The 23575-nt window shown below is 41.7% G+C and overlaps 1 protein-coding gene across 5 annotated transcripts in view; it reads right to left on the bottom strand.

Moving 5' to 3' along the window:
* POU2AF2 (POU class 2 homeobox associating factor 2) overlaps positions 1 to 23575 on the bottom strand; it is a 490852-nt gene that overhangs the window by 285899 nt on the left and 181378 nt on the right. The window lies entirely within an intron of this gene.

Below are 23575 nucleotides of genomic sequence, written 5' to 3'. Positions count from 1 at the left end.
TGTGACCAGGATGGATCAACACAAAAAACAACACCACTTCATAACTATGTCTGAATACAGACAAAACGTGAACATTGTCCAACTACAGAAATGATCAAACATCCCCCCTATTCTGGCTAACAGAAGTGACTGGTGACTCTTTACCAATCACAGCCTCAGGCTGAGTCTAGTCCTCCCCTCCTTCTAGACAAGATAAGCCCATGGAGAGCACTGAGGAGGGTACTTGTTGGGATGAGCATTGGGTGTTGTATGGAAACCAATTTGACAATGAGTTATATTTAAAAAAAAAAAAAAGATAAGCCCATGTATTTCAAACAGCCTTGAAAATATCGACCAGCTCTCCCCACAATGACTCTAGGCACTTTTTAGAACGTCAAAGGTATAAAGGAAACCATTTCTACACTGCTTGTACTCTCCTGCCTTTCTCTCTCTCCATAATAGCCTCACAGCTTAATTGTCACTAATAAAAAGTCCATTCATATGTCTTAGTGCTTCTAAGTAAAGCAATAATGGGGGGCCTGGTGCCCTGCTTCTCATCACAAGATAACAGGGTATAATTTCTTATATTTAAGCAGACCTAACTATCAGGAATACAACAACATTCTTCTCACTTTCACAATATAATCACGTTTGTACCTTGATGAAAAAAAAATAATTTGTGCGTAAAAATCAATATGGAGCTCTTTTTTTCTGTGTGCAAACACCAATACCTCTTTTGACCAAAGAGAGAAGAAAAATCAATATTAAAACAAAGGAAACATTGGATGGTTGATGTCTTTGACTTTTTCAAATTCAGAAGAATTTTCCAGATACAGAAACCTCTTAATTGAAATCTCTCTTCTGTTCAAGTTGGCATTCTTCAATTATGATGACAATAAATGCTTTCTATTCTGGATGAAAGCAAACGTTCTCTGATCCCTGGAGTGCAATAATGGAACATTCACTTTTAGGTTATGGGACATTGATATCTTCCCTGGAAAAAGTTTAATGGGTTAAGAAGCAGAAACTGTTCCTTTCTGGTCACCCCTTCTCTGCAGGACGTCTAGGGATAGACCTCACTATTCCATATCAAAAGCCACACTTCTTTATGTTTTATATTTTGGGTTTTTGACTAAGATTTCACTTTTTAAAAGGTGCTTTCTTGTCAGTAACAATGAGCAAACTGAGTCCCTGGATCTCAGATTCTAAATATCATTTTCCACTAAAAAGAATCAGACCTCACTTGAAGAAAACAAACAAACAGAAAGAAAGAAAGAAAGAAAGAAAGAAAGAAAGAAAGAAAGAAGAAAGAAAGAAAGAAAGAAAGAAAGAAAGAAAGAAAGAAAGAAAGAAAGAAAGAAAGAATAAAACAACCACCACCACGACAAAACACAACACAACACAACAAAACAAAAACACTGATTCCAGGCCCTGGGAAGTAAAAGCACAAGGTGACCTGCAAGCCTATGAAATCTTGTTGTACCAGAGACAAGGAAGTGCTCAGAGACTAAGGGGTCTATGCCAAAAATATTCATAAAACAACTTAAGGGGCATATATTGGCAAAATCAAATTTAAAACAAAACAAAACAAAACAAAACACCGTCCATAGTAGTTGTCAACACCAATAGAGAGAAAGAGGATCATGGGACAGGGAGGAAAGCCCTCCTTTACAGAAGAATACCAGCTAAATAAAAGTGGAATGAATCACAGAAATAGGAAATTGCCATCTTTCATCCTTACTATGATAATTGTTTCAGGGAAAGACCATGGACCTCAAGGGGTCAAAGAGTGCAGTGAGTGGACAATTTGGCCACTACCAAATACCAATGCCCATTTTGATTAACTAATTACAAAAAGGACAGTAGATCCTAATGAAGGAGTGACCCGGTAGCCACCACCTTAACCCTGGGATCCAGGCTGGTGTCATTTAGAGGAAGCCTGGCAGCATGTGACTGCTAGCAGCTCGCAACAGGAAACACGAAACAACACCAACAAAGTGTTCTTGTTGGAAAGGATGGCTCTGAATCTGAGTCTCCAGAGGGCCCTTCAATTATAGGAAATACAGGAGATATAAGAAGAGATTAAATGACACATTGGAAGCAATTAGAAAAATCCACAGTGTGGGATACTCTAATAAGAAAACTGGCCTGACGCCAAAAAATGAATCTCATTAAAGAAAGAAGAAAAAATTCTAGATTAAAAGAGATGAAAACCTCGCAATAGCCAAATATAGTTTATGAGCTTTGACTGAATCCTGGTTGGAAAATAAATAGCTATAAAACATATTTTTTGGACAAATGGGAAGATATGAACATGACTGGATATTGGAGAAGTACTGTTAATTTCCTTAGGTACAATAATGGTGCCATGGTTTTGAGGAAAATGTCCTTAATCTTGGTAGTTTAAGTGTCATGTTCTTTGCAACTTCACTTTTATTTATTTATTTATTTATTTATTTATTTATTTATTTATAAATGTTTTATATATTTTTGAGAGAGATAGAGAAACAGTATAAGCAGGGGAGGGGCAGAGAGAGAGGGAGACACAGAATCCGAGGCAGGCTCCAGGCTCTGAGCTGTAGGCACAGAACCCAATGGGGGACCACGAGACCACAAACCTGAGATCATGACCTGAGCCACCCAGGCACCCTACAACTTCACTTTTAAACCTGTTCAAGAGGACAGGAGGGGGAGGAAGGAGATTGGGAGCGAGGAAGCAACAACTCTTGCAGAATGTTAAGAATTATTAAATTGGGGGCACCCTGGTGGCGCAGTCAGTGAAGCGTCTGACTCTTGATCTCGGCTCAGGTCATGACCTCACAGTTGGTGAGATCAAGCCCTGCTTCAGGCTCTGTGCTAACAGCACAGAGCCTGCTTGGGATTCTATCTCTCCCTCTCAAAATAAATAAATGTTGAACAAATCTCCCTCTCAAAATAAATAAAGTTGAACAAAAAAAGAATTATTAAATCTAAATGGAGGATCTATGAGGTTTTATTGTTCTCAGCTTTTCTATTGCTACCAGTTGAGTTCTCCAGGAGGCTGACTCTGAGATAAAGGTTAGCTGAAGGGGGGCAGGCAGGTGGTTTATTAGGGCATGCTGTTAGGATCATCACTGTTGGAGAGAGGAAGGAAGCAGGATAGGGCAGAGGAAGGAGTTGGACTGTGTTACAAATACAAGGACTCTACTGAGTTGATCCTTCTGGGAGTTTGGAGCTGGGATGGCCCTTGCTGGTTGTCTCCTGTTAGGGTGAGGGAGCAGGGCCATTATTCTCTCTGCCCTCCGCCCCCTGCCAGGGTGTCAAATGACCGACTGAATGACTTCAGTTCTGAATAGAAGATCTGGGTGACACAGCACAACATTCATAGATTTGGAATATTTTCTATTAAAAGCTTGGGGGTGGGATATAAAAAGGGGTTGCTTTGCCCTGAAAACATTGGATAACCACTGGCCTACATTCTCTTCATCCTTATAAAACTCTTCAGATACTGGGGCGCTTGGTTGGCTCAGTTGGTTAAGCTTCTGACTCGGTTTAGTTTCAGGTCATGATCTCATGGTTTGTGAGTTCGAGTCCCATGTCAGGCTCTGCACTGATAGCACAGAGCCTGCTTGGAATTCTTTCTCCCTCTCTCTCTGGCCCTCTCCGCTCTAAAATAAATAAAAAAATAAATAAAACACTTCAAGTACAATTGACAACCCACTTTAAAGACGAGGGAACAGGGTCAGCACTAAGTCAAATCACCAGCCCAGGGTAAGTGATAGGGCTGGAATTCAGATCCACATTGTCTGACATCAGAAGTGTGGTATTGAAGCACTGCACTATACCAGCCCTCTACACTCCTTTCCTCAGTTTCCCCATTCCTGCCTGGTCCATCTCTTACTGCCCCAGTTGCATGAGAAGGAGTAGCTCTCATCTGGTGGCTCACGCCATTTACAATGATTCCAAATCTTCCTCCACAGAAATCATTATCTTCCCCATTCCAAGCCCATTCCCATCTTGTTTAATGAGGAAGGAAACTGATTGTGCTGTTTTAGCCTCCACATGTCCTTCATTTCAGAAGGGCCCTTGGGTTACACCAAGGAAAGGGGCCAACAGATGTGGTTTTAAACTCTGAGTGTCACTGGCATGTAAAAGGAACTTGAAACATGCTTATCAGATGGTTGAATAAAGGAAGCTTTAGTTAAATGCAGTAGGGAAATGCTGCATTTTAAAGGAGTCATAGAATGGAACTTTTTGCTGATATTTCGTGAACATCAGTGTTCTTACTTCATGGTTTAATGACACCTTGTGTGTGTGTGTGTGTGTGTGTGTGTGTGTGTGTGTGTGTGTGTCTGTCTGTCATACAAGTGCGAAGGAGAAAGCTCTCTCTGTCACAAGAACTTAAGAGGGCCCCAAAGCATGGTCACTTGAGCCTTGAAGCATTAAGACTTCAGTAACATAGCTTGTTCTGTCCACACACGTGTCATTTTCCTCCCCAGTGTACCCACACGTCTCCAGAATAACCCACACATTTTCAGGAAGCCACTTTGGAACCACCACTTTTCTCCTTCAACCCTCAAAGTTGTCACGGATTTTGACTAGTCATGCCTTGCTCCTTTCTTTCTGGTGACTCCTCTCTCTAGGATCCTATTACTGCTCTTAGATTTAGCTTCTAGGAGAATCTGCCCACACATGTATGTGGTTTCCCAGACAATCCGTGTCCAAACCTCAGTTGTAGATGTACTTGAAGTTTTTATTTCCATTTCTCCCCTTCAAAGGGCTCTATTTCTTATCTTTATCAGTACATGCATTAGGGGGCAGAGGAAAAGCCATCATCATTACATATGTTGTGTGTGTTCATGCATGTATGTGTGTGCTATACACACATACATAAACATTTGCACATACACACATCTATATGCAACTCCAGACATGTAACATGATATGGTTAGTTCTCAAGTCATTGAATCCCCCTACATAGACTGAACAGCTCTGCCTTATAGGTTCACTCAGAGCACAGGGACATTTCGATAATTACTCGAAATTTTAGTGTAATTTATCTGCCCATGCATTTGTCTTCCCCATGAGCCTGAGAGCTCCTACTCTCTAAGGGAAATAAGCCTTATAACTTCTTAGTCTTTACATTCTCAGTGCCTGGTAAACAGTTGTTGTGTGCATTAATAAAAGAATCAATGCCAATCGACCATATCATTAAAGGGTCACAGGACACGTGAGTGGTAAAGAGCTCTCAGGTCCTCCTGCCTCCTGCCTAGACAAACTTAGACAGTATTAGTCCTCTCAGATTTTTTTTGTGCTCTTTTTAGAATGGAAATTCTTGGGGAAAAAAGTCCTTTATTTGTTCCACACAAAGACAGTGATGTTAAGAACTTCATAATTGCTTAATGCTAGTCAGAAATTTTATTCATGGCCTAAATTTAAAAATTGCTTTCCATTATTATCCCTCAAGTGTATGTGTGTATGTTTTTATATACTCATTCTAGTTGGTAAGCTCTTCAGAGAGAGGACTGGTCAATCTTCATAATATATTTATATGATTCCAACATATGGCCATATTAATCAACATTAAATTATAAGTAGCTATAGCTGTCACTTTAGAATACTGCTTTGGGAACAGCCATTAGCTGATGAACAAACAGCAACTCTATGACATTATCTATGACTGTCTCTAAACACCTGGCACTATAATTATTTGGTAGAACTGATGTTTGTAGTAGTAAAAGAACTTAGTGGTTGGTTTGAACTTGTTTTGTGCAACAGCTTCTAATTCAGCCATAGGCACAAGGATTTCTGGTTCACACACAGCCCTTCCCCTCTCCCCACACCCCTCCAGGACCCTGTCGCTTTCCAGTACTATCTTTCAATCCGGCTAGGGCACCATGGTCTCTTGTGGGCTTCTCTCCAGACTTGCTCCGTGGGTACCAAGAGGAGGGTGGAGCAGAGTCAACCTTAGAGAAGATGGGGATCAAAGGAACTTGGATTGCTAAATAGCGGTGAGAGGAAGAGCTAGGGGTATGAGGAGGAGAGAGATGGATGGAACTCATACTGTGGAGGGCTTATCACGTGCCAGGTATGATGTCAGACATTACGTCCATTCTTGCACTTAATCCCCTGAAAAATGTTATATTTAACATTTACAGAAGAGAAAATGAAGTTCCAGTTTCCAATGTCACACAACAAGGATGTGGCAGAACCCAAGCCAGTCATCTCTGATCCTGTCCATGATAATTGGCTGGGAGCCCTGGTTTTTATAGCCAGCTCACTTCTCACTAAAGGAGCAACCTCAAATAATTTCACTGAATGAAACATTTTGAGGTTTTCTTCCGAAATATATTATTTATTGAAAACTTATAATCACTAATCGTCACATAATATCCTGTACTAATAATTGGCATCATCCATATCTCTTTCTACACTGTGAGAGAGTAGGCTATCACATCTCCCCGGAAGATCGCTATGCTCTCTTGCTCACTTCAGCTTGGTGGAAAAGAATATCTTTCCCTTAACCCCACTCTTGGCCAAAGTCTTAGTTAAAAATCACTTTGTTTCAAATTAAAAAAAAAATCACTCCATCTTGTCCGCACAAAAGGAAATTAGAAGGAGACACAGGTGTCTTAGGGAACCCAAAGTCAGAAAGTATGATCAGTCCTCAAAAGGGGCTGGAACCAGGAACTGAAGAGTCAGTAGGAAGTAAATCAGTCTCTCTCTCCACCTCCTTCCCCTCACTCGTTCTACACATCTCCTTCATCCTTTGCCCTCTCCATGCATTTGACCTTCTCTATTTGGGCAAGTACTTGGCTCATATACAATCCCCCACTTCAGCTGTCCATCACTTCTCAGTTCAAGCATCCCACCCAGCCCTCACTGAGCTTCTAGGTCCTACCTGTAAGTTTTCAGAAGATGGAATCTGATTGGGCTGCCTGAATCACATGGTCACCACAGTCCCCTCAGGTGTGACTGTCCAGGCAAATGACTTGCCTCAAAGACCCTGTATTCTGAGAAAGGCTGGTTCTGAACAGAGTGTGGGTACAGGGAAGACATGATTAAAGGAGGAAATGGTTGGAAATCTGCTATGGCACAAAACACAGTAAGGCCTGTGAGTATCGTCAGTGATAACTGAAGAGCCTAGAACCAGAGAGGACCAGGAACATTCCTATTAGCACAGCCACTACCAATGCAATGACTGTGGTGAGAAATTCTTGGGCCATGAGGACTTTAAACCAAAGTTATATTTCTGGCCTTTTTGACTCTTTGATTCCATCTCTTCCTGTCAGTATTTGACCCATTGTGAAATAACAAAACCCTGGAAACAACCTGAAGGTCTATCACTATGGAAACGGTGAATCAAATTCTGGAACAGTCAATGTATAGAACACTGTGCATCTATTAAAACAAATAAATTGGATCAATATGCATTAAGTTGAGAAAATATTCGGCATTTTATGAAACTAAAAAACATTGCAGGGGCACCTGGGTGGCTCAGTCGATTAAGTTTCCCACTTCGGCTCAGGTCATGATCTCACAGGTCATGAGTTCGAGCCCTGCATCGGGCTCTGTGGTGACAGCTCAGAACCTGGAGCCTGCTTCGGATTCTGGGTCTCCTTCTCTCTCTACCCCTTGCCTGCTCACACTCTGTCTGTCTCTCTCTCTCTCAAAAATAAACATTAAAGAATTTTTTAAAAACATTGCAGAATAATGTATATAATATCCTATTTTGTAAAACAAAACAACAACTACTACAAAGCAAAGTTTTAGCCAGCTACAAATGTGTAGGTGAGTAAGGATATACCAAACTGTGAACACTGATTACTTTGGGGGCAGGGGAAGAGGGATTAGAAAGTAAAAAAGAGAGAGACAATTAATATTTTCTTTATATATGTCTGAATGACTTATGAGAAGACTCACATGCTTATACTTGTAATTTTTTAAGTTTATAAATGAAGTAGAAAGATTTTTTAAATTCTATATTTAAGAGCCCATCTCAAATGCCACCATTCCTGGCCTTTTCTGATCCCCTAGGGCATTCTGTGCAAACTCCCACATAATGTGGGTTTCTCTTATGATTCTGATATTCTGCCTGGAATGATAGATGTTGCCTATTTCTGTCCACCTTACTTACACTGTAACTCCATCAGGGAGCCAGTTCTGGACACCCCACCCCCAACATTAACAACATTTAAAATGGTATATTCTACAGAAGAGATACCTGGTAAATCTTTACTGAATAGGATTAACTCAATACTTAGCAATTTTTCCAGTATGTCCTGTATGTTGTCTTCAAAAAGGTAGATTCTTTCTAAGAATTTGCCTTGCCCTATAAACACAGCAATCTCTATTTCTAGTACAGTGGTGTATTATTTTCTAGTCATTTCAAGGTAATTTATATTTCGGTCCATAATTTGAGGGGAAACCAAATGAGTCATTTTTTTTTTTAATATTGTGAGCTGATAACTCAGTGAACTCCAAGCCGCCATAAGTCTTTAAAATTAATTTGGGGCACATCAGCTGACCTTGGCAGGCACAGTCCACCAGGTCTGGGTCTTGAAAAACCAAAGCAGTGATTAACCCTGTCAGAGATAAAATGGCTGATGTCAAGCTCCTCCAAATTACAATCATGCTTGACCTGCTGTTCTCCTTCTGAATGAACCTTATTACTGAGAAACCATCATTCAAAAGACATATAGTTAAACATTTAATAAATCTGTGATCAAAATCCAGGAACAGAATTAAGCCTTTGATGAAAGTGACATAGAATGGGAGCAGAACCAAGGTAGAACACAGAACAAAGCCAAGGGCAGGAAGGGGAAGGGGTTTGTGTTGAGACGGTGGTCAGAAATTCTGACTCTCAGTTGTCCTTTGGACGATGCTTTCACTTGGATCTGGTGACAGCAAGTTTGTAGGGAACCAAAGAGTAATCTCAGTGGGAATTTAAAAAGCTTCTAGGAGTTAGATCATGCACTGTCAATAATGCAGGCCCTTGAAGCCGACCTTGAACTCACCCGTTGCCATACAGCAAGAATAATTTGTCACTGTGCAATATAGACTCAGTAATAAAACACCATACCTCTAAAAATTACTAAAAAAAGAAAAGACCTGGGGAGGAGGGATTGGATAATGTATACCAAAAAGGAAGAACAGAGGGATAATGAGGTGAGGGGCAGCAAGGTGAGAAAACAATGGAACAGGGGTCCAGAGACATGTTTCTGCCTCTGACACGAAAATCCCCATTTGTGACCTTAGACATATCTTCCCACCTCTTAAAAGCCTCAAGGGGATGTCATTTGTTCCTCACACTACAATGTGCAAAAGAATCATCTGGGAATCTTGTTGAAATGCAGAATCTGATTTAGGAGATCTGGGGAGGTTTTGTATCTCACAGGTTCTGGAGTGATCCACCGACCACACTCTGAGAAGCAAGAAATATCATGATCTCTGGATTCCTTTCCAGCTTTAAAATTCTGATTCCTAAAATAGAATCTCCACCTTCTCATGTAGACCCCTCTGGGTAGCCCCTGCCCCAGCAGAGGGTGGCCTCTGACTTCAGATATTTAGTCTGCTTCTGTTCCCAATTTAACAGGGCATCAATTCTCGTGATCACGTGGGATTCTTCTTTCTCTTCACCCAAATGAAGGAGAATGGAAATTGAACAACCCACCCTTTCTCATTTTTGAAGCTTAGAGGCAAGCATATAGCCCTTTTTTTACTTTCTACTTAACATTTGGAAAATCGAGAAGGAGAAGTTACAACACTTCAGCCAACCTGGTGATATTCTAGACATTTCCTTCTAGTGCTTTTTCATATATATATGTACACACACACACACACACACACACACACACACACACACACAGATACATGTTTTTTCAGCATGGGAATTATAGTGAATACACAGGTTCATGCTAACTACAAAATTGTATTTTCTCATTTCATGAAAAATCTCTGAAATTGTGATTTTAATGACATCACAATCTTCCACCATAAGAATGTCCACTATGCAAATAGCAATTGTTGGACATTGAAGTTTTTGTTGCAATTTTAAACAATACTAAGGTAAAAATCCTTATTGTTTTTATAGCTACCATTTGTTAAATATCTACTATGTGCCAGACACTGTGTTAAATGCTTCATATACATCACATCATTAATCCTCCCAATGACCTTTCAAGATGAGTATTAGTATGATATCCATTCTATTGGGAAGGAGACTGAGACACAGAAAAGTCACAGGACTTATCAGGATCACACTGAGAGTCAAGGGTAGAGGTGGAAACACACTCAGGTCTGTCAGACTCCAAAGCCAAGATCATGACCACTGTGTGGCATTTCCTCATACATAAACCCCTAGGTGCCTCTCTGATTATTTCAATAGGATCATTTTTTTTGTTTATGTGTATATGAATTTTTTTGTTTAATTGCAAAAGTGATACAGCCTCAAAGAAATAATTTAGGCAATGTATGGATGTAAAAAAACCAAAAAAAAACAAAAACAAAGAAAACCTATATCCTCCTTTGTCTCCCTTCTATGATTTCTTGAGGTTTTTTTTCCTTGCTCTGTGTTTTCTATGCTAACATAGCATATGGAAAGGCAGAAATCATGTGTTTTTTTACAATTCCATCTCTAGTCTCTGGCACAGAGCTAGCTAGGCCTTAATAAATACCTATTGAAAAAATAAATGAATAATTGAATAATTTTTAAAAAATAAAAATGGAATCTTGCCATACATTTTTTTCTCTGAAATTTCTATTTTCACTTAACAAATCTCAAGCAACTTTCCAGGGCATAACATATAGATATAATTATTTTTAAAATAACTGTATAATAATCCATGATGTGGATACACCATAATTTATTAAGTAATTTCCCATAATTCAACATGTATGGTTATAGATTTGGGGGTTACTATTGATGTTGCATTGAATACCGTATGAATTTTCATATACTGATACTTTTGTTTCTTTAGCATAGTTTCTATAATTAGGATTATTGATTCATAGAGGATGTATATTTGAAATGTTAATATGTAATGCCAGGGGATTTTTCTAAAAGGCTTGGCCAATTCACATTCAAACAAGTAGTATGTAAAAGTATCCACGCTCCCAGACATTTACCACCTGATCAAACTTTTACATTTTTACCAGTCTGGTGGGTTAAAAAACATCTTGGTGCTTCAATTTGCATTTTCTTCATTGCTAGTGAGTTGAATGCCTTTTTAAATTTCTTGCTTGCTTGCTTTTTTCTGTGACCTGCAGGACACTTGCTCTAAGTAAAATTGCTGGATTAAAAGATGTGAACATTTTAAATGTGCTTGACATTTAGCCAAATTATTGTCTTCCAGAGGTGATGGAATAACTTACCCTCCCACAAGCAGACCATGTAACGTCCAAACGAGGTATTTTAATTAAAAAAGTAAAGGTATTTGACAGTTTGAGACTCTCTGATGATTTCCTTGGGCGTTTCTCACCTTTCCTTGAGAAAGCCAGGTGGCTTTTTTTTTTTTTTTTCCCTCCCTTCAGAAAGCTCCTGAAGGGACGTTTTCTTCCCCTGGAAGGAAAAGCCAAGGTGGAGGGAAGCACTTTCAGCACAAAAGACCTGCAAGGGCAGACAGGAGCTGTAGTTGGAGGGTAAGGGCATTTCCAAGAAGACAGGGGAACAGGAGAATGAGCACTAGTCTTGTTTCCGGAAGAATAGAGAGAGCTGGTCTAGAATTTGAGGGCAAGTTTATACTGGTGTTTGCTGTGAGGCATGGCCTTGCCCCATTGCTATGGGGATGTAGGGTGGGAAGGATGATATTGTTCTGTGGCATGAGCTCAATCTCTCCTGTCACATTCTAGGAAGAGTTGGCCACCAGTGGGCCTCATCCAATTGCACAGAATTTAATTCAAACAAACAAATACCGTTCAACATTTGTCATAAGCGAAGCCCTGACAAGGGGAACAGATTGCTGCTCTAGAAACTGCATTATTAAATAGAGTACACATTAAGACTGTTTATAAAAACCCTAAACCAGAGTAAGGTGTGAACTGTTTGGAAGGTGCATCAAGCTATGGTGAGTTGAAACAGAGAGGTTGCATCCACTTAGTAGGATCAATAAGGCTTCCTGGACAGAGGTCAGGAGGTTGGAGTGGCACCTCAGTTCTAAACAAGGTGTTATGTTCCCCCACCCAGCCACCCTCAGAGCGTCAGGCGGCTACCAGTCCATGTGCTACCCGCACAGGTCCATCCATGCATTGCCCTTGCATCAGTCCTAGACCTACAGGCTGATTAGAGTCAAGGAGGGCACGTAACCATCTCTCTTCTGAAGACTGAAATTCAGAGGCTCAGTTTAAATTGGGAGCATCTGGTGTGTCCCCAGCTAGGTCAAGCTGGGATCAACATGGCTGCTTAAGAAAACAGCTGGTGGTGACCTCTCTGGATGTAGACATGGCTGGGGCTTTGTATTCTGCTGAGAAAAGGGGGGGGGGGGGGTGGCGAGATGTTACACAGGAGAGGATGAATGAAAGAGAAGAAGAGTAAGGAATGGGCAGTTTGGTTGTGAGACGGTTCCTGTTCTCTTTGGACCTCTGGGGTCCTGAGGGATTGGTCATGAGCCCCACAAGTGGGAGTCATTCCAGAAGATGGGTTTCCAGAGGCTGTGGGCCCCTGGACTAAGGTAGGATGGTTTCAGGGGAGGTGAGTGCTTTGGGGCAGAGCAGTCCAGCTCTCCTCCTGGCCCCCATGCTCACTGGGTCTTAAACCGGAGGGCAGCTTTGCCCAGGACAGTGCCCACCAGAGGAGCTATTTGCCAGAGAGTGAGTCCTTATGGAGGGCATCAGCTACAGCTGGACCATATCCCTGAAAGTTCAAGAACAACAGGAAGACTGGAGAAGGGAGGGCGTTGAGGTCCTGCATGCTGCCCCCACAGCCGAAAGCCTCAGGATCTGGGCATTAGTGTCAACACAAAACTCATTTGTTCCTACACTTTGCTGAGGCCTGGAAACAATTAGTTACACAGGGGATGGTATATGATATCCCACCTAGAGCGGAGTAAATTTAACAAATGCCCATTGCCTTTGGAGAAAATGGGACTCAAAACTTTTTCCTCAGTTAAGACACTCAGCTTCGTTAGGTGAAGCCTTCCAGCTCCAGCTGAAAGAACATCCCATATCCCATCCTGATGTGCTGTCAATAGGTTCTGTTCAAATCCCAAAATTAGAAGCTAGATTCTTTGGCAAGAACATCTAGGGAGGTCAGAGTCACTTTTGCTCCATTAAATTCCCACTGCACAGTGTTTATTAGCAGTTACATATTAAACCCTGAACGTGGAAGATGTTTAACACCTATTAATTTGGTTTGATTTAATGTATGAATCTAGTGCACATAATTTCAATTAAAAAAATTATATAAAGCCCTATAGTTTGCATTTGTTATACCCATGAGGACAAGTGATATCCTCCTTCCCTCAACACTTTTCCTTTCTCCCTCTTCAGCTATTAAGCTGTCAGGGAGACCTCTCGCCTACTTACCCACAGGGAGACCCCATGACTCTCACACAAAGGTCTGTTCCAGTGTGGCAGGAAGGAGAGGTAAAAGGCACGAAGCTTCCTCTGGGTGCCAGACCTTTTTTCTCCTTTCTTTCTTTCTCTCCTCCTCTGGGCTCCCTTCTTACCAAAAAACTACAAAAAAAAAAAAGTAAACCCTATACTTCCCCTAGGATCTGTCTCTCTCAAATTTGCTTGTTTGGTAAAGACACATTTTGGTCTGCCTTCCCATCTGCAAAGACAAACTAAATCCAAGATGAAATTAACACAGGCTGTTTATTCACGAGCCTGCAGCAAGGGAACTCCATCTGCCCTCCCTTGCATTTCAGCAGGGGCTCAGAGGTGCTAGTTAGAAAAGAGGGCAGGTTTTGCAGAGTGAAGAGAAATCCCGAGGCAAGATGCTGATTGCCCTGCTTTCTGCTAAGGTGGGGTGTGGAAGCTGGGGAGACTTTCTAAGTGATCTGAATTCTCGGTAGTCCATGGTCAGCTGCAAAGGGGCAAGTGAGGAGCTGGGGCAGGGGGAGGGGTGGCATTTCAAGACAGGAAGGGTTTATTTTTGTGGCCTTCCATTTCCTGGAACAACTGGGGGCCAATGTGTGCTCTTTCATGGTCCTTAAGAAAAGCTGCACAGCATGGCAGGCAGTTTCTCACATCAAAATCCAACCATGTAGAATGCATGTATACATATTTTGTATATGTATATATATGTGTGTATACATATATATATATATATATATATATATATATATATATATAAAATATGTGTGCGTGTGTGTATATATATGTATGTATGTATAATCTTTTGCTGGAAGAGAACTAACATCTTAATTCTAAACTGGAGCTAGCAATAATTCAGAAATGCATTCGTTAGAAAGAGTTTATACTTCTTTTTTAAGTGCCTTCACTTCACTTCGCTGCATGAAGTCCAGCCTCAATCACAACGTGCTCCCCACATGCTGGGGTGTCCAAGAGCAGGCAAATAGGTCTTCTGTGTCCCTCTCTGCTTGTCCTTTGCAGCTTAGGCTCTGGCATGTGGCATCTCCCTTCCTGTGAACATCTATCTGCTCTCCTCCATCTGGAGACAGATGTCTTCCTGGCCTCACTTTCACCTGTACCCCTTCATCCTCCACGTGGGCCCATTTCCTGATAGGGATTATGGAGAGTAGGGTGGGACTCTTTGAAAAGCTCCACTGAAAGTCGCTGATGGCAGAAGGAAATGATAAAACAGACTCTTGTGGTGAATGTTCAGGGCTGCTAGGCATAAGGAGGCCCTAAGGAGGTTTTTCTCCATGTGCTCCCAAAGACCACAGTCTTGAAGGGATCATCGGTCTTCTCTCCAGGGAGAATACCCAATAGCATGTCTCCTGAAGAAAAGCCCAAGGCCAACCATCATAAGCCTCCCCACCTCCAAAGAGGAAGAACTGCCCCTTGCAGTCCCTACCCACCTCTGCTGTCTGGATTTGCAGTCCCCAGGATTGACCTTGACCTCATGCAAGAGTAGATGTCGGTGGTGAGGCTCCTTCTCCTCAGAGAAAGCTCCACCCTCACTGACAGGGGTGTGGTCTTATCTTCTGGCTTGCCTCAAGATAATTAACTTAAACAAGAACACAGCAGTTCAGCCTCAGAACATTCCAGGCTAATCTATCTTAAGGAAGACCAAAGGTTTGTCTTTGACAGGGATATTATACTAGAGTAACTACAAAGTGCAAGAATTGATATACACTTCATTTTGAATCCTTCTGACAGCACTGTAGCCAGGTGGTGCTAACCTCATTTTACAGGTGAGGAAGCTGAGTTCCAATTCTGTTCAGTAACAAGTCCAGCACACTCATCAGCTGGAAGGCAGTGGAGTCAAAATTTGAACTCAGCTGTTTCTGCTTCCAAAGCCTCTATTCTGTTCGTATGGCTAAGGGCAATGCCAGATGTGCTTTTAAAAACCAGTGGTCTCTCCTTACTGGTTATCTGCCTGATGCCCCGCTGAGTCCTTTTGCTGTAGATTCTGCATGAACATTTCTCTTCTTTCAGCAATATTTATCTGTCTCTCCCTCAGTGAATTTCCAGAGTCCGAAACCTCCTTCTTCCCTCCTTCCTCTCCCTCCTCTCCCCCTTAATCCCTTTTCCCTCTCCTCCCTCTTGTCCTCCTTCATCTCCTAAAAGGAGAACAACACTTGTGTTTTCCTACCCATTTGTAAACCTTACTCACAAGAAGTGACTGGCAGTATGATTAAGGGGTGAATCCCTTGTCTTTTCCTGAGAATACTTTTGCTTTCCAAGGAGACCAACATGGCTGTCACTGATCCCAGATTTCTGGTACAGCTTAATTTCTTCTAAAAATGTCAGAGTTCAAGGGCTGTGTCCATATAAATACTGAAACCGTGAGCACAAGTTACAGGTCCTTGGAGAAGAAAAGTTGCCTAATTGGGTGGCCAGCTTCCAAAAGTTCTCTTGGTAATCCTTCCTCATGACTGTTTCTCTTTTACAAAATCATTTCCAGAAGAGTTTGGAATTTGCCTTCTGAGGTGTAGGAGCCCCTATCTCAAAACACACTCCACTAGCAAAATTATCTGAAACAAATTATTACTGGAAGCAGTGAGCACAGGGCTTGGGTCCAAATGTTGGGAATGTGCTTACTAATGGTGGCCCTTTAAAGCACTGCGGGAGAATAACAGCTTTATACATTTATCAGAGTTTTCATTTTTGTTTTTAAATCACCTCAAGGACTACTTGTACAAGCAAAATAAAGCAAAGAGCTGAAAAAAAAATTGCCTGGATAACTCAGGTTTAAAAGCCTACCGTAGTGGGGCCTGGTGGCTCAGTCGGTTAAGCATCTGACTTTAGCTCAGGTCATGGTCTTGCAGTTGGTGAGTTCGAGCCCCATATTGTCTGCTCGCAGAGGTGTGGAGCCTGCTTGGGATTCTCTCCCTCTTCCTCTTTCTCTCTCAAAATAAATAAACTTAAAAAAAAAACTCTACAGTGGAAATAAAAAGGTGGTGCCACAGCCTTGCTGGCCTCATAACACAGGTCAGATTCCAAGGTGATAGCTCGGATTCCCCTACCCTGTGACATTGGGCAAATCACTGAGCTCTTCTGTGTCCTCTGTAACTCTTTCCTTCACTCTGCCTATAGAGACATCTTTTATAATTCAGTGGTACGAAAAATGCTCAGCACATTTCCTAAAGGAAAAGACCCCTCCTGCCCTCTGGGTTTGCAAGCTCTGTCCCAGTGCTTCTTTCTTTGACTCCCTGGGAAGGAGGGAAGATAGAGGGTTTCCACTTTGATTTCCAGAGTATTTGCTGCTGATCTGGGCCCACTGTTGACTTGGCTCTTTTTACCTCAGGTTGTGGCCCCAAATGTTTTAGAAATGTGGAAGTGAGAAAGGATGTAGTTGAAGAAACTTAGGGAATTAGGTGGTTTGTAGGAATTATCATCACTGATTCTCTGAGTATCAGCTCTGGACCAGTGACTTTTGGTTTGTTAAAAAACAAAAATTCAACTTAGTAAATGTGAAGATCTAAGTGGCTTTATTAGGCCATTCAAGAATTGGTCAACATCTCTTCTAGCAAGTAGAAAGGAGCCCCAAGGAGCTACACAAAACGGAAGGGTTGGATAGGCTGAAATGGAGTGGGACAATTAGCAAAAGAAAAGGAAGGATTGTTTCAGGCAAGGTCACCATCCCTTAGGGAGAAGGACAGAGGCTCTTATTAGGTGGATTACCTCATCATCCTTTGGGGGATAGAGAGGACACCCATGTGACAAATTGCATCATTGGTGCTGACCAGAAAAATTCCTGACTGACCAGCTAAGACTACATTTGTGTGTGTGTGTGTGTGGGGGGGGGGGGTGTTGAAACTGCAGTTAGGTTAGGTATTACACCCTGGTTTGGTGACTTGACCTAAGTGACTCCATTTTGGGCCTATGGTTTTCTTTTTCACAGTTTTTATGCTCAAGTATTTGTATATTCCTTGGTCATAAAGAAACTATTATCCATTTGCCCAGTTACCCTCCAGTCTTCCTTCTGGATTTTTATATTTGCACAGGCAAGTCTTAATTGTAATAATATATGCTTTAGGGGAAAAAAATGCCTGGATTGTAAGACACTGCCACCATAAAGGCTAATAGAACTAAACCTAGTTAGAGCTGGCAGAAATGAAATTCCACCTCTAATAACTGATTCCTAACTAATTAGAGATCAACAGGGTGGCTAAATATAAGGCCAGCTCACAAAAAGTCAATAGCATTTCTCTATAGCAGCAAAATCCAACTACAAAATACAATCAAATTAGCATTCACCATATTGGCCAAAGATATAAAGCACATAGTAACTGACAAAGAAGGTCTAAAACTTCTATATTCTATTAAAGAATAGAAGAAAATCCCGACTAAATGGATAGTTCATTCTCTTGGATGGGATGATTTAGTTCTATAAAAATGTTCCATTTGTGCTGAAATTAATCTATAAGTTTAAAATAAATTTAATGCAATACCAATCAAAATTCCAGCAAGATTGTTTTGAGGAATGTGATACAGTTATTTTAAAATGGATGTGAAGTGACCTCAGAAGATGACAGATTAGGGATTCCCAGCCTCTGTTCTCCCCCTCCCTACAAAAACAATAATTTAACAACCACACACCAATGAAAATCACTGTGAGAGAACCCTAAAGTACAATTAGAAGCTGCAGCAATCTGGAGGAGCACAAAAACTGAGGATAGACACACAGAAAAGCATACAAAGCGTTTTACCTATTTTACTTCATCTCCCAACCTGGCACGGCTTGGTGCCAAGAGGACTCCCCTTGGCCATGACCTACCACCTCCAGGGACAAGGAGAGCCGGAGGACCTCAGCAGCCCTTGCTGCCACCAGGGACTACTGTAGCTTTTGCCATTAACGACCTCTGTCATTGTTGCTGATGCTGGTTCCGGTTGACGGAGTTGCTCAGAACACAGGCTACAGCACTCCCTACAGTAGGAGCATACCCTCCCTGCCCCCACCACACACACACACACACACACACACACACACACACACTCGGCAAGGATGCCTGCTCTCACTACTTCTACCCAACACAGTTCTGCAAATCCTTGCCAGAGAAATTAGATAAGAAAAAGAAATAAGAGGCACCCAAATTGGAAAGGAAAGATAAAATTACTCTGTTTGCAGATTACATGATATTATATATAGAAAACTCTAAAGACTCCACCAAAAAACAATTAGAACTAGTAAACCCATTCAGTAAAGTTGCAGGATACAACATCAACATACAAAACTCGGTTGCATTTCTATATGAGCTATTGAACAAGGAAATTAAGAAAACAACTCAATTCCCAATAGCAACAAAAACAATAAAGTATTTAGGAATAATTTTAAGCAAAGAAAACAAAGAGGTGACAGTCTTGTAAAAATGATATCTACCTGCAGAAAAATAGATGTCTCCCTGCAGAAGAATAAAATTAAGACCCTTATTTCATACCATATGCAAGAGTCAAGTCAAAATGGATTAAGGATTCAAATGTTAAACCTGAAGCCGGGGCACCTGGGTGTCTCAGTCAGTTAAGTATCCAACTTTGCCTCAGGTCATGATCTCACGTTTCTTGGGTTTGAGCCCCGCATCAGGCTCTGTGCTAACAGCTCAAAGCCTGGAGCCTGCTTTGGATTCTTTGTCTCTGTCTCTGTATCCCTCCCTGCTCAAACTCTCTCTCTCTCTCTCTCTATCAAAAATAAATAAATATTAAAAATTAAAAAAAAAATTTAATCTTTATTTTTGAAAGAGAGAGAGAGAGAGAGAGAGAGAGAGAGAGACAGAGTGTGAGCAGGGGAGGAACAGAGAGAGAGGGAGACACAGAATCCAAAGTAGGTTCCAGGCTCTGAGCTGTCAGCACAGAGCCCAATGCGGGGCTCAAACTCACAGACTGCGAGATCATGACCTGAGCCAAAATCAGATGCTCAACCGACTGAGCCACCCAGGTGCCCCTAAAAAAGTTTTTTTTTAACTTGAAACCATAAAACCCCAGAAGAAGTACACTGAAAATTATAAAAATGAATTAAGGAAGTTAAGACATGGATAAATGGAAAAACATCTTGTGTCCATGGATTGGAAGAATATTGTGAAAATGTCCATACTACCCAAAGTGACCCACAGATACAATGCAATCCCTATCTAAATTCCAATATCATTTTTTCAGAAAATTTTCAGAAGCTATCCTAAAATTCATATGGAACCACAAAAGACCTCAAATAGCCAGAGCAATCTTGGTCAAGAAGAACAAAGGTGGAGACATCACACTTCAAATATATACAATTTTTATTAATCGATTTTACCTCAATAAAGATGGGGAAAATGTGTGTGGAAGACTATATTCTCCCATGAATAGCTATGTCAACAGGGATAAAAAGACGATCAGCAAGAAGAAAGCAAACTTGCCCTTTTGGCTGTGATCATACTACAAGCCCCGTTAACAAAAACAGGCTGGTACTAGTACAAAAACAAACAAGTAGACTCATAAGATAAATTAATGTGCTCAGAGTAGACTCATGCACTTATGGGAGCCTAACAAAATGATAAAGGTAGCAGCACAAAACAATGCAACTAACAAAAAACCATTGGTAGATGGTGAGAAGAGAACTATTGTGGGGGTGGGGGAGATGATGTGAGGGGAGATGGTGGGCAGGTAAAGACCAAATGGGAAAGGAAATCCTTGAACATTACCACACTGGTGGGTTTTGCCCCATCTATGTAAAATGCGACAGCTTTATTATTATTTTTTTTAAGTATGTGACAATTCTTTGAAGGGGACAAAATATTGAACTGTCCTTGTTATGTCCGTAATTGCAAAGGAACCACAGAGTGGTACCACTGGCCGCTTGGGAGTGTGGCTATTGAAGAGAGACACACGTGTGACCCTCACGCGCTGCCGTCCCAGGTGTCTGGCTGGGATACAAGTTAGCTGAGCCCGTGTGGTGCTCCCCTCTCTGAGCTGGGCACTGCGCAGAACAGAAAGGGTGAATTCAGTGGGAGGGAGAAGGGCTGGAAGTTGGAGAGAAAGCAGGACCCCAAGTTTAGTGGCATAGGCTGGGTGAGTGGGTGTGAATGGCCTAACGCACCGGATCTCATAGATCTTCTCGGTTCCAAGTCTGCATTCTGGACTTCTTGGATCAGCCATTTTAGCTGAACTGACTGGATCAGTGTGTTCGAATAAACAAGTGTGGGCGGATCTTTTGTCCTTGAGTTCACTGAAGCTTTAGATGCTTTGGCCTAGTTTCTGGTGCCTTAAATGACATCACACAGACTCTGTTCATTCTGGCAGAAAGGAAGGGGCACTGGACCCACGCGCCAACAGAAAGGCTTCTCCCCCGACAGCCCCCGAAGCCATGTTGTGAGGTCACGTGGGCCACATGGGCACACGGAGGGCTCAGACCCAGCTCTTCGGCTTCAGCCTCCCAGGACTGTCACCTGTTGCTGCGTGAAACTGTTGTTAGATGGACAATCCCTTGAAATAAGCGGGCCATCAGTTGCAACTATTTCCAAGATGAGATCCTTGTTATTTATTTTTTAAAGGAATGTTTTGGAACAGGAGAAGGGGAGGGGAGTTATTTTTTTCCTTTTCTTTTTCCCCCAACTTAAATTGCCTGATTTCCTCTACTGTCTTTATCAGTTTGCCAGCACAGGCCAAGGTTAAGTCTTCCCAAAGTGACTGCTCATGAAATATTATGTTTCCTGTGACCCCAAGCTCTCTTTGGCCCCTTCTGAAGGCAATGTGACGTCATGAACAACTTTGGGCTTTGGAATCAGATGGGCTCCCTGTCCACCCTGCCTCTGACTCCCTCCAGCTGTGATCGAGGGTAAATCATTTGATCTCTCTGGTCCTTTGCTTCCTCTCCCGTGGAAAGGGGAAATAACATCTACCCCACAGTGTTATCGTGGAGATTAAATAACAATGAAGATAAAAGTGCATAGTGCCTGGCATACATTAAGTGCACAAACAAAACATAGTTCTGCAGTTTTGTTGGTTTATTCTGTGCCATATAGCACTGGGCAAGATGTCAAAGTTAAATCAAGCTCCACTAAGAGCCAATTAGGGGAAATGGGGCCAACTGGCCAATTAGGAAAATTTCCTCTTATATAAAAGAGCAAATATTTGCAATACAAGAACTTCTTGGTTTCTGTTGTAGGTTGGTTTGTTTTGGTTTGTAAGTGCAAGGTGACACTTGAGTGGGTACATTGAGATGCCCAGGCCATTCCCTGCCCCATTATGTATGTGCTGGCAGGTAAATGATGGTGCAGTTCTTATTCTGGAACCCACTCGATCAGACAGAGGGCAGAGAAGGCACAGGCTTTCTGTTAGCAGTCCCTACAAAGCTGCCATTACAAGGACTTGGCATCTTCTTCCAGAGTCCTCGTTTTGGAAAAAGTGATTTCATGCCCAAAATAAAGACCTGAAAAAATGTGTTTCCTCCCCCCAAGCCCCAAATACGTTCCTTCCAGAAAAATCAAGAGAGCTAAAGTATTCCTCTTCTATTTCTTCAGATATGGAAGGTTCAGACTACCTCTGCTGGGTTATGGAAAGGCACTTTAAGTGCCCCTTTCTACTGTGATCTAGTAAAATGGTCTAGTAAAATGGTCCACAGGCAACTGGCAAGCCTCAGAATATTCTTTAATTAGTTGTAGTGGGCAGTGGTCAGGACAGCCAGGGCCTAACTGGGTTGCAGAGATCTGACACAACCAGAGAGAGACTTCGGGCCTCATCACCAGTCTTGTGACTGATTCTGCCCGGCTCCTTGAGTGAGTTTTGGCCTGCCACACCTCGCCCACCATGGGTGTTTTTTAAGCTGAGTTCTTGATTCTGTGGCCTAGATGATGGGCCTTGGCCCCCTACATTAAAACATTCTTTCTTTGTTTCCAGAACTCACTTTGCTCTCTCTCATCTCTGGGTCTTTACACATGTTCTGTCCTCTTCTTGAAATACTACTCCCAAAAATCTCCCCTTCACAAAATTCACTTCTTCACTGAACAAAATCTCATTTACCCCTTAAATTTTGGCTTAGATGTCACATCTTGTAGGAAGAGTTCCATCTCCCTTCCCCCAAAGCAGATCAGGGTTATGTGGCGAGGGTCCCAGAACACTATGAACTTCCTCTATCAGGGCATCCACCATGGGGTGCAGTAACAGCAAGATCACGTGCCCACTTGGCCCACTAGCCCTGAGTCTAGGCAGTCAGGGTCATGTACCGTTATTCCCATGAAATTCTCAGCACTTGCTCAGTGCCCAACTGACACAAGTGCTCACTGACACAAGCCAAGTTTTATTCACCCTGAGAACAGATGTGCCCAACTTATTTTTAGTTTCCTCCAACCCAAAAGCTGAGCCCTTAAAAATGGACTGACAACATAAGAAAATGTCCGAAGAAAAAAGAAAAAGATTCCATGTTAAGAGTTCAAGTCTACTCTACTTCTTAGTGGCTTTAGGCATGTAATTTATCACCACCTGGGCTCCAGGGGCCTTGTTTGTCAAAAGGAAACAATAATGCCTTTAAAAATGTGAAGATATGAAGCTCTTTTGAGTTTCTTTCAAGATAAAGGATTTTACTCCATGAACGTGTAATTATTCTCAGTAGGAAGGAGGAGGCATAGCTGAGAAGAAGCATAAAGAGGGGGAATAACCCCAAGCTGGTTCTTTTGTGACCTAGTGTTTCTGGTTCTGTGCAAACACATGGAAGCTAACAAGTGACTTACAAATTTTACAATCTGTTTTTCTCTAAGCAGGTCGTGAACCTAAACCAAATTCACATCTTTTAGACTCAGAAATCACTCCTTATTAGCAAGTAGTTTGGGATTAGGGGGAAAATTTGGGCTGGGATTAAAAACACAAAAACCATCTCAGACCCCAAGTAGTTTCTGGCAGGTGATATTTTGATGATTTTAAGGTAGCCAGATTAGAGATCTGTGGATTGCACACCTTATGAATTATGTAGATTTTGAAGTGAAAGCTTTGAAAAGTTTTGAAATTAGAAGTTCTCTGGCAAAATGTGTTTTATATACATGGTTGAACCAAAACTGTGCAAAAAAGGCCTAAAAAATGGTTA

Source organism: Neofelis nebulosa, chromosome 10 (genome assembly GCF_028018385.1).
Source record: "Neofelis nebulosa isolate mNeoNeb1 chromosome 10, mNeoNeb1.pri, whole genome shotgun sequence".
Lineage (NCBI taxonomy): Eukaryota > Metazoa > Chordata > Mammalia > Carnivora > Felidae > Neofelis > Neofelis nebulosa.
Note: the sequence above shows the minus strand (reverse complement) of the source record. Positions and strands in the feature narration are given on the sequence as shown.